The 12,083-nt window shown below is 41.4% G+C and overlaps 1 protein-coding gene across 1 annotated transcript in view; it reads left to right on the top strand.

Moving 5' to 3' along the window:
• Positions 1-1,476: 1,476 nt before the first annotated feature.
• MRTFB (myocardin related transcription factor B) overlaps positions 1,477-12,083 on the top strand; it is a 72,697-nt gene continuing 62,090 nt past the window's right edge. Inside the window, exons 1-2 of the mRNA XM_059861881.1 lie at positions 1,477-1,566; positions 4,647-4,690. The gene's annotated coding sequence lies outside the window, so the exon portion shown is untranslated. The remainder of the gene's footprint in view (positions 1,567-4,646; positions 4,691-12,083) is intronic.

Raw genomic sequence — 12,083 nt, 5'->3', positions numbered from 1 at the left:
AACACTGAAAAACTTTTTGAGCAGAGAACCATGTTTTGCTTGGTCAGCAAGTAGCGCAAGCTCAATGGAGTCTCTTAGCAAGCTCCTGGACATCAGCAAATTGCAAATAATAAAAAAGCTGTATTAGATCATAGCACCAAGTAGCAGCTTAGTAGTTACTTTGTGAGCTGAAAAAAAAAAAAAAATAAAAACAACTCAAAAGCAGGGTTGCATAATAACTGGGCCTGATGCAGTATATACTTACAGAACAGGACTGGCTCGGTATTAGTAAAAGTCAATTTGTTAGATATTTGCTGTGAGCATAGTGTTGCACAATATGTGCAATAAATTACTGCGTGCATGCATGATCATATTCTGATCACAGAATAAATGCCTGTGTTCTCTATTGCACATTCCCAAGTGTAAGTCATCAGGTTTCCAAAACTTCTTTGAAGAAATTCTTTTCCTCGTGATTGGTTTGATGTTGAATCAAGTTCAGTCACCTCAGACACTGACAGCTAAGCCTGAAGGTGAAATACACGAGGTATGAGTCCCATCTTGTTTGTGAATGTTTGCACAGCCAACATTTGAAGCCATACCCAATCCATCGGCTTTGAATTTCAAATCCGTGTGACTGCAGCACCCCGAGAAGAGACACTGGCACCCTCAGTCTCCGCCCGCCCCGGGACAAAGCCCGGCGATCGGGTCGGTCCGGCCCTCCCGCCAGGGCCCGGTGCCGCCGGGGCCCGGTGCCCCCGGGAAGCGGCGAGGCCGTCGCGATTTGCCTGGGCCTGAGGAGTGATCCCAGAGAACTTTCGAAAATACCTGCACCAGGAATAGTGTGGCCAGCAGGACCGGGGAAATTATTGTCCTGTACTTGGCACTGGTGAAGGCACACCTCGAGTGCTGCATCCAGTTCTGGACCCCTCAGTTCAGGAAGGACCTTGAGGTGCTGGTGTGTGTCCAGAGAAAGGCAACGAGGTTTGGGAAGGGTCTGAAGCACAACTCCTATGAGGAGCTGATGAGGGGGCTCAGCCTGGAGAAAAGTAGACTCAGGGGAGACCTTATTGCTCTACAAGTACCTGAAAGGAGGTTGTAGGGGTAGGGGTCGAACTCTTCTTCCAGGCAGCCAGGGACAGGACGCGAGTACACAGTCTTAAACTACGCCAGTGGAGGCTTAAGTGGGACGCACGCGGAATTTCTTTCCAAAAAGGGTGATTAGACATTGGAACGGGCTGCCCAGGAAGGTAGTGGAGTCACCGTCCCTAGAGGTGTTTAAGGACAGGCTGGATGTGGCCCTTAGTGCCATGGTCCGGTTGACACGGTGGTGCTCGGTCATAAGTTAGACGATATCCGAGTTCTTTTCCAACCTCAACGGTTCAGTAACCCCGTACCCGAGGAACCCGCGCCCCCAGCCTCGCCCTCTGAGGGCGCGAGTGCCCGGATGTACCGCCCCGCCTCCCGCACGTGCGCGGCGCCAGCGCGCGCGGCTCCCCCCGCCCGCGGGCCAAGAGCCGGAGCGCGCGCCTGGGGAGGGCGGTCCCGGGCGCAGAGCTCGCGAGAGGAATATGGCCGCGGCGGGCCGGGGTGAGCGGGGCAGCGCGGGCGGGGGGCGCGGGGCGCGCGCGGCCGGGCGCCGCCTCACCGGGTCCGCGCCGGACGGGGCGGCAGCGCTGCCGCGCGCTGGAATGGGCCGGGCCGGGCCGGGCCGGGCCGGGCCGCTGAGCGAGAGCGGCACCGCCGGCAGCCATCGCCGCCCGGCCCCGGGGTGGGCTGCGCGCCGCCCCGCCCGCAGAGCCTTCTGAAGGAGGTTGAGGGGGGCGGGAGTGCCGAGAGCGGCGGCCGCCCCCTCTCTGCCGGGAGCGGGCAGGGCCCCCGCGAGGCCGCGGCCGGGCACCTGTGGGGGCGGCCCCCAGCCCCGCCGGGCCGCTCTGGGCCCGAGCAGGTGGAGGTGCCGGTGTCCGCACCGCGCCCTGGGACGCGGCTCGCACCGGCTCGGCCGCTGCCGTGCGGCCGCTGGTGGATGTGTCCTGTGTTATTATTTGCTAGTGAGGAACACTCGCTCCCGGGGGAGGTGCGGGGCTGCGGGCAGTAGGGCGGCGCTGCGGGCCCGGCCCGAACCCTGCGGGCGTTGAGATGGGAGCGCCGCGCCCGGGGGAGACCAGAGCCCTCTGTGTCCCCGATCGTGGAGCTGCAGCGGAGGTCACTGGGCTGGGAGAAGAGCTGCGACCCTTAGACCAGGGGCTGTTGACGAGTTCGACTCGTTTTCTGCGACATGCGTGGATTTAGATGGCGTTTGGTCAGTCCTTTTTAGTGAGGAATAGGTTGCCCAAGAAAGTGGTGGAGTCACCATCCGTAAGGCGTTTAAAAGACGATGTGGCTGGATGATGTGGTTTAGAGGTTTCAGTGGCAGTGCTGGTTTGATGGTTGGACTGGACGATATAAAAAGTCTCTTCCAAGCCTGATGATTCTATGATTCCAGAATCAGCGTTGTTAAGAAGCGTATTTATCCACAGCACCTGTATGGACAGATCCACATCGCGGGTGCAGGTCACTTGGCTGGCACTTGGGGCAGTGACATTCTTGGGGACTCGGGGAGCCAGGTGGAGAGCTGTGCTGCCGTGCCTGCCGTGCCAGCAAATACATTTGCCTTTGTTCCATTTATGTGGGTTTTGTATTGGTGTGCAAGTGTGCAGTGCAGAAAACTGCTGTTAGTCAATCTCGGTGCAGTCAAGAGATACCAGGACTTCTGCCTGCTGAAGGCAATTGGCTGAAAGGATTTAAAGTGAATAACTTGTTTAGCTATGAGGTAAATATCAGGAAAAATTATCTTTTTATGAGTGTTTCAAAAACACCTCCATAAAGTCTGGTATGTCCATATGTCTAAAATATTTAAAGCTTAAACATCACTCACCTTTTAAGAAAAAAAAAGCCAAGATTTTACTGTGCTGTGAGTACAGCATGTTCTGAAGTTATTGTTTATAGGGAGGTGTATGTATTTTTTCCTCATGCTGCATCTTTTCCTTTATGACAAAAAAAGCCCAGGTTTTGAATTGATTCAGGGTTTAAAGCTTTCAACAAAGGCACAGCTGGCATTTCATAAAATTATTCTCTTAATGTGTGACATTTTATCTTGTTCCTTCTTAAAGTTTTCTGTCCTGTGTGATAGCTTAGGGCAGATGTGACTTTGTGGTATAACTTGCATTTAAAACTTGACAAGATTGCTGTCTGGTAATGACACCAGTTATTAAGCAAATAACACCACCTGGAAGTTGAACATCCATAGTACATTGTTGGGAGTACAGAATATCTTTCAGGATTTGGCAGTATTTGGAGAAGTGTAGAAAACTGAACTTAAAGATGCAAATGAGATTTTAGAAGCAGTTGCACAATAACATGGAAATCACCTTTATATTTGCCTTTTGTTTGTCAGATTCTGTTGAATTATAAGGTAGTATCAAACAGCTTTAATAGTGAGAGTTAATATATAGATATTCAGACAAATTTGGTGGTATATATGCATAAAATACTTTAAAAATTTGAACTTTACTTGTTAGCCTGGCAATGAAATTAGATAATTGATGACACAATGGATTAATGTAATATTGGATAGAGAATATGCTTAGTTGAGGTTTGGGGGTTTTTAAACAGCAGTTAGATTACTGATGAAATTATTATTGGAAGGAAGAGGGAATATATTTTATCATAGGCCATTTATTTTTGTGGGCCTTTTTGGCATTTCCGTCTTGTAACCTCTTCCTCTTGTGTGTTTTGCTTTGGTTTTTTACGTGTGCAGCTTTTAACCTCTGTCACTGACATGTACAGAAACCATAACATCAGCTTCAGCCCTTAAAAGAATTAAAAATATCTGTTAGGATTCATCTGTGGGATCAAAGGTAAAATTGTGTGGCTGAGCAATGTCAGGGACATTCTGAGTCTGATACCTGTGGGTTCAAAGCCAAAACTGGAAAACTCCATTAGTGTTACTGTATGAAACTGCATTTGATAAATGCCATACTTTAAAATAACTGATTTTTTTAACCTTTTCTAAATACAGTGAGCAGTAGGTTTCTACTGACTTAATCATATGTGTCTGTATATGTATATATGTACCCACACAGTCTGAAATATTCCAATAAATGAAATGTTGATGTTGGAACAGGTCCATTTGAGTTGGTAACATAACAAAAAGACAAAATGTGGATGGGAGCACTTTCCTTTTTTTGTGAACACTCCCTTGTATTGGAATCTATAGAAAACTAAAATGCATTTCTGTTATATAATTGACACTTCCAAGTGTGAAGACTTGAAGGAACTAGGGCTGAGTTTGTGTATTGCAGTTGAGCTAAGAGGAGCAGATGATGCACCTCTAGTACTGCTGTTCTTGCCAGAGGTAATTGGAAAGAAAAATATCACCTTAGAATTTGAGCAGGAATATGAAAGGTGATAAAAGATGCACATAAAGGATATAAAAATCTCTTTACTCTCAGGATTTTAACCTAATAACACACTTTTACATCTAAAAACTGCAGAACCTGAGAAAGCTGAACTAGGCTTCTTAAGGCTTTAATTTCCCATGTAGAACAAAATATGTAACTTTTAAAATAATGAATCCTTGAGACATCTTTGTGATTTTTGTTTTTCCTTTTTACTTTCCAACCAACCAGGAATGTGCTGAAACAGACAGTCTAGAAGGGTGCTAGAATACAAGGTAAGTGCTGTATCTTAAAAAAATTTAACTTTTTAAATAATTTTTTTTTAATAAAGCTGCTGTGCTATATTCTTAGTGAGCAGTGTATCCCTTTAAGTTGTGCTTAAGGTTTTATAATCCTGTTAAAATGGAAGGTTTTCCAGGAGATCTGTTCCTGTACAAACAGAAATTTTGTTATATGTAGTACTTGTATTACATAAACTTAAAAGCAAGTTATTGTGATTTTATGCTTTGGCCTTTGATATGAGTGGGTTTTAATCACCTCTTAAGATTATGATTTAACTACTCATGTGCTGATTAAACAATCTTTTCTCCTTTTAAAGGGCTGTCATGCTTGCAAGCCTTCATAGATGTTAGCTGTTTTCCAAATGTGAATAGTTTTGATATTAAAACTTTGGCCTGTAGAACATTTTGTTTACTTTTGTTTACTTAGTTTTTCTGCAGTGACTCAGGCTTGTACCAGCACAGCACCTCCAGAAGGACTCCAGACCCCGTGGGGTTTGGTTAAATCAATCCAGTTGTAGATGAGGAAAATTCTCTCTCAAAGGGAGTCACCAAGGGTGTTTGCTACTGCTGATAGTGCTGTTTCAGGAGGTGTTAGGAAGGGATGTCAAGCAGCTTAGTAAAACAAGGAAGTTGGGTTACATTGACTAACACATTCTCAGTTCTGGAACTGTGTGCTTCTGGAGTTTAGCTGGTCCCTAAATGGTGAAAATTCTGATCCTGCCCTTCCCTCCTCATCTTCAGTGTGGGAAAAAGAGGGTGGGGCAAGTTGCCTGATTTTCAGGATAACCAAGACTTAAAGCCTCTTGATAGTTTCCACTGAGGCCTCCTAGATGAACCAGAGCATTGGTTCCACCTCTACAGAAAAAGCAGACACTGCACACGACTGTCATGGCTAAGAGCTGCTGCAGAGACTGGAAGAACAAGATGTTCAGAACTGGATATACACAGAAGGGGGTATGTATCTGCAGCATTGATGTATTCCAACAAAGCCCAGAACTGTGTTAGGCAAAAAATCCCAACTAGAAACACTTAAAGGTAGAGGAGCTTCCCCTAACCTGAAGGCAAGGTGTGTTTAGGGCTGTGTGCAGGCTCCATGAAGAGCAGGTTTGATTAGACTTGGCAAACCAGTTCACTTTGTGTCCTCCTTTAGTAAATCTACAACTTTTGGTTCTTACTGTGAATAAATCTGCCGCTTTTTTAGCTGCATGTCCAAAAAAAGATGAACCACTGAAATTAAGACTATTTGCACTTGACAGCCATGAATGTTTCATGTTTGCTTCTTCAAATGAAGAAATGCTTCTTCTTTTTCCATGCTGTGCTGTATTCCTAGCATTGTTTTTAAACATTTTTAGCTCCTGAGGTTCAAGAGTCAGAATTGCCCAGTGTTAGTTACAGAATACAACTTTTTTTCAAACTTTCCTTCTGTGGCAAAGATTGATGTCTACCACAAAAATCTTCCATATCCTGAAACTCCAAAGCAAATGCACATTACAGAATTTATTGAAGTGTTCAGATTATTGTTATTAAATCCAGATGTTAATATGAAAGTTTTGCACTTGGGCAATAAACTGGATCTCTCTGATTGTTGACTCAGTAGAGAGTATTTTAAGATTTCATATTTGGTACTTGGCTTAAGCGTTAATTAAATGTTTGAGAAGGGGCTTTTACCTGGGCATGGTGCCAAAAGCAACAAAGTGAGAGAGAAGTGCTAGTTACACTCAATTTTGATCTTCACACCAACTAGTGGAACACGAATTAACAAAACGCAACATAAAAAGGAAACCCACTAGTTTTCTATCCTTCTAAGTGAATTTTTGACATAGGTAGTCCTAGTTACCTACCTGAGAAGGACATGCAGTTGTGTTCATGTTTCCACATTTTGTGTCTTAATACTGGAAGCCTGCTGGAAGGCTAGGGAACTGTTGCTGAAAACTTGTTTACAAATTCTAGAGACATTAAAATTAGAGTCTTAGTCATTCTTTAAATGTAAAAGAGGTAGCTCATAAAAATTCAGCAGAGAAACTCATTAAAATGAGTTCAAATTGTTAGTTTATTAAGTCCAGTTAATACTTAAAAATTGTTCTTACATCTCATGTAGAGGCAAATTTCTCAATATTTCCTGCACAAAAAAGCTAGAAGAGACACAGAATTCCAGCTACTGAAATTCTATTTCATTACATTGCTGCAATGCTTAATTTTGTTCCCCATATTTTTAAAATTGAAAATGTATAGCTTGGTAAAGTTGCAGTCCAGCAAAGCTTTAAGCATGTGTTTCTGACACTAAATGGGTTGCACAAAGTTGAACACACCCTTAAGGCTTTTCATGATTTAGAGCCACGTGTTAGTAAGGCTTTAGGAAGGCACTGGTGTGACACAGGCAGAGCACTGTGTGTGAGAATGTGGCTGTGGTGGCTGTGTCCTTACAGGTCCTACTGCTGGTCCTTACTGCACCAGTGCAGGTGCAGTTCTGTGTGCAGGTGCTGTCCTGCACTGGCAGGGGCTCGGTGTCAGCTGGGAGTTAGGAGTTTGTACTTGGCTGTTGTCTGGGAATGCCTGATGTCACCGTTCATCTCAGGCTGTGTTTTTAGAGTGCTGCTAAGTGTGCTACCAGTCCTTTTGTGCATTGTGCATTGGCTGACTTGGCACATTCCCTTGTACCTGAGTGGCTGGAAGTGTGAAAGCAAAGGAATGTTTGTGCTTTTATAACCTTGGTGCTCAAGCTGGTGAGGGTGTATTCTGAGAATGGAGCTTGCTGAATATACAGAGATGGCTGTACAGAAACTGTTCATTAAGGTTGGCCTGAATTACACCATTTGTATGTTATTTCAGGAGTTTTTGAATGGACTAATAAATCTCTCTGAACTATTTCTGAGTGTGTTTTTTCATTATATATCACTTGGTACACTATTTTTTTTTAGGATTTCATCTTTAAAAATAAAATTTTTAACATATTTTTCCATGGAAAGTACAACTAAGGTACCAAAAAAGAAAAGCCTTAATGTTTGGCTAATGTTTTTGTTAATGTTTTCCAGTATTCAGTTTGTACTCTTTGTACAGCTATACTCTTTATAAGTATACTTAGTATATTTGTAAGTTTTTGTTAAAGACTTGTAACCTGTATGAGTTAGGAATTTATAGAAACAACTAGAAACCTCACCGTTTTCCATGTAAGGTTTTCAAGACTAATTTCAATTGCAGTGTCTGGACTGCAGAAGGTTTCTAATACCCAGTTTATGAGGGTAGAGCTCACTTACGGTCTTTCTAGTAATTACTTAATTAAAGAAAAGTTACTGCTTTATTTTACAGTCTTTATTATTTCTGAATTTGTATGGGTTAATTACAGTAATGCTTCTTTGTGTTAATGTCTAGTAATATTGCAGCACTCAAATACAAAGTACCGAGCAAATACTGTCAGTTTTTGCAAAATATAAACTGTCTCTATGGTTATGGGAATTATAAGTCTTCCAGTGTGAATCAAGGCCTAAATAATTCTCTCTATATCTTTAGACAATTTTTACCAACTTTTTTTGCTTCTCTGAATAACTGAGTGTAATTTCTGATTTCTTCTGGAATCAGATCCTCTCTCCTCTGCCAGATGTTCCACCCTTCCTCTGCTCTGCCAGTTAAACCATTTGATGACTCTTTTACCAGGTCCTGCCTCAGAAGCCTGATTTTAAAAACTTGTCGAGCAAAATTGGTAAAAGAGAAACGTGGAATCTCTTGGAAAGGGTAAAATGCAGGTGGTGAGAATCTGTTCTGGCCCATAGTTCATCTTTGCTGTCCTGGGGAGGCTGTGGGCAGGAGCACAGGTGGGAGTGTGGAGCCAGCCCAGCCATGTGACATTGGGGACACTGGGACTGCTTCCCTTTGCTGCAGAGTAAACCACACTCACTGGAGACCCTTGGACACAGTTCTGCACCAGCTGTTCCTCAATACCTGGGGCAGCTGGGGCTGAAGGTGGTGCAGAAGAGAATTCCATAGTGTCTCCCATCTGCCTGTGGGTTCTTGCATAGGTAGTAGACTTTGGAAAGCCTAAGCCAAGCCTTGTGCTGGCTGGCTGAGGAACATGGTCAAGAAAAGGTTATCAAGGGAGGATGGTATACAGAGCATTTTTGATGGGTAAAACTGAGTTGAGGTGATTTAGTGATAGATGGAGGATAAAAAAAAAGTAGAGCATACAGGAATAGAAATCAGGAAAGTGGGTATTGAAGTGATCTGGGGAAAAAATAACTATTGTCAGACGCTAGAAAAAGAACAATGAAAATAAACCAAGAGGAAAAACTCCTTGGCTACAGTATTTATATCTGATACCAAGTTATATGTAATGAATATCTTGTTTTCATCACATAATCCGTATTTTCCAACAGAGTTTCTAATAAAGCTTTGTAGTATCTTTTTAAAATATTTTGAGTGCTGCTCAAACTACAAGAACTACAGAAAGTAAATGTGTTACTGCTGCTAAGTGCAGAAATTTGTAATCTACTGTAAACAATTTAATGTTGCCATCTATTTCTTACTTATTTTTAAACAAGCAGCTTTATATGGGATGAAATATTGGAACACAATAGTTTAACAGATAAGACTTCTTTGAAACTGCCTTAGGCAACATAAACTCTCCTGACCCAGAGTTTCTGCTCTATTAGTCTTTAGCTAATTTCAGTAGGGAAAATGGAATTCAAGTTCATTTTAGCTTTGGAGATCGTGAGAAATTGGTTCTTAAAGTACTGAGGGCATGGACTGTGGATTATAGCATTAAACTGTTTGGAACATCAGAGTTTTCAGGCACCATACTAATAACATACTTTTTCTGATTATTTTAGAATATGGGTGTTGATCTGGAGATTAGGCTTCATCAGTTACGATCTTGGATCTGTATTTATAAAGAAGCAATAAGTTATATTCCTTCCTGTGGTCTTACCCTGTTCCTTGTTAGAAGAAATGTGTTTGATTTGAAAAGTAAAAATTTGGCTTCTGTTAAGTGAAGAGTGTAATTTTGTCTTTATCAATTTACTTGTTATGCTGTTAGTCATAATACTATGTGTGTGGTATATCTTCGTGCTTAATTTCCAGTGTTTAGGAGTGTCAGGGCAGGGATTTTGTGGTTTGTTGTGGGATTTTTCTTCCTGGAAGTCTACTTAACTGTATGGAATGCAGCATTCTTTCAATCTGCATCCTTGTTGTTTCTGTTAAAAAAACCCTGACTTTAATTCTTAGGAATATGCTGTAAGGTGTAAATCTAGTAGAAGTGATAGAATTGCATTCAGATTGTGACCTTTTGTCATGCTGTATAAAAATGAGGCCATGTAACACAATGTGGGGTTAGAAGTAAGAAACAGGAAAGAATATTATAGGTGAACTCTTAAGCACTTGGTGTTAATCAGGTAGAGAATGTATGGTAAACAGCTGCTCTGCTGGAGATGTACCACAAGTTGATTTATATATTTTTTAAATCAAACATTAATGTGTCACCTTCTGAGTTTTCCTTTTGTCCGTTAGCAGATTAAATATTAAAAGTTTCATTTTCAGAAGTTGGGAGCAACAAGTTGACTGGTTTCCATGGGAGCTAATTCAGGTTACTGTTTGCATTGTTAATACCTCAAAGTAGCTGTGTTGGTCCAAGTCAATATGCAGCAAAAGGTTTGTGTGAGAGAGATTTTCTTAGCTTTCCTAAAGTTGGGTGTAGGGACTGGTTAATTGAGGACCTTCTGCACATGTCACTGAATTTCATCTCAGACATTATGATTCCAATTTTTGCAAGATCCCCTAAACTGAAGTTGCTCGCAATCTCTAATTACGCTTACATTATTTTGAATTAATGTCTAATTAGCATTTCGTTTCTTGCTGAATGTAAATAATATGTTAAATTCTGTCCAATAGAAGTTGATTGTATTTTTAAAAGACAAATTTAACCCCAAATATTACAATAATAAATTAATTACAATAATTAATAACCAAATTTCAGTAATAAAACTTTGTTCATCTTTGTAAAGTGTGTGGATATAAAAAGAAGCAAAGTATAGATTTTTCTAGAAATCTCATCTGCTAGAAATGATTGTGCAGTGTTCAGTCCCACTTCTGACAGGAGGTAGAAAGCAGCACGTTCAACGGGAGGCAGTCCTGCAGTTCCTTCCTCTTTGGTTTGAATCCTTGTGCTTTCCTTGCTTTGTTCAATTCAAGGGCTTGGTTTGCAGGCAGTAAAATAAACAGAGTAGCACCTGCAGCTTAGTCATAAATGGGAACCTCTCGCAGTATCCAAGCAAACAAATGAAATCATGGAGTCATCTAACCTTTCCTGAAATGCTTTAAGAACTTTACCAACATTCATTTTTAAGATGGACCGCTATTATGGCTATCAGAGGTCTCTGAACACATAGGGAAAGATTATGATCCATTACATTGATAAAAGTTATGAAGTATTGTCTGAGCTATCAAGTGCCTTTATTATACAAAAACAGCCATTTGGGTTTGGATTTTTTTCCTATGTTGGCAACTTCAATTACATAAAAAGATTCTTCAGGCTATACCTTATGTTTGCTGGCCGCAGAAAATCATGGAGCACATGGGACCTTACTAATTCCTTTCACAAAGTTCTGTCATAGGCCAGAAGAACTAAACTTGCTTTTGAGCAGGTTAATCTGAGTTGATGTCACAAATACTCAAACACTCCTGCAAAGCACTTCATATTAAAACTGAAATTAATACCTTTGGGATTTTTGCTAATTGGAATTCAAGTAAGTTGCTTTGGAAGTCATATGTCACAATGTTTCATTGGAAAAAAAATATTATTGAAATGTGTAGATATTTATGAGGATAAGAAACTAGGAGCATCATTTGTTTGCACACCACACTAATGCAGATAGCTGTTGTTTGGTTGGTTTCTTTGTTTCTTTGCCCTGCTAAATTTAGGTGTAAAACTGACCTTGTGTTGCTTTGTAAACTCAGCCTAAATGTATTTGTTGCCAGTGTTAATGTCAGCTTTTTAAATTAGAGTATAAAAGCAAATTTAGAATATTGACAATCAACATCATCTTCACAGACTGAAAAATAGGAATGCCATATTTAGATTTTTCTGACCATTTGCATACAACGTATTTCCACATACAGTAACATGTAAACAAGATACTACTTCATGTTTTGCCTATCTAGTTTTAAGTATTTTTGTGAAGCTCTTTATTTTAATAGAACTAGTGAGGATATGTGCTATGACAGCTTTGTATTTATTTAATCAAGTGGAACCAGCTGAACCACTTCACGTTGCCTTAAGAGGAGCATTGTTTATTAAGAATATCCACAGAAAATATGAGATTAAATCAAATTATGTCTGCTCATGTGGTGATTAAAAGTAAAAAGTTGCTGAGGACTGTGCCTGAAGTCCTTCACTTACAAC

This window comes from Haemorhous mexicanus, chromosome 17 (genome assembly GCF_027477595.1).
Source record: "Haemorhous mexicanus isolate bHaeMex1 chromosome 17, bHaeMex1.pri, whole genome shotgun sequence".
Classification (NCBI taxonomy): Eukaryota; Metazoa; Chordata; class Aves; order Passeriformes; family Fringillidae; genus Haemorhous; species Haemorhous mexicanus.
Note: the sequence above shows the minus strand (reverse complement) of the source record. Positions and strands in the feature narration are given on the sequence as shown.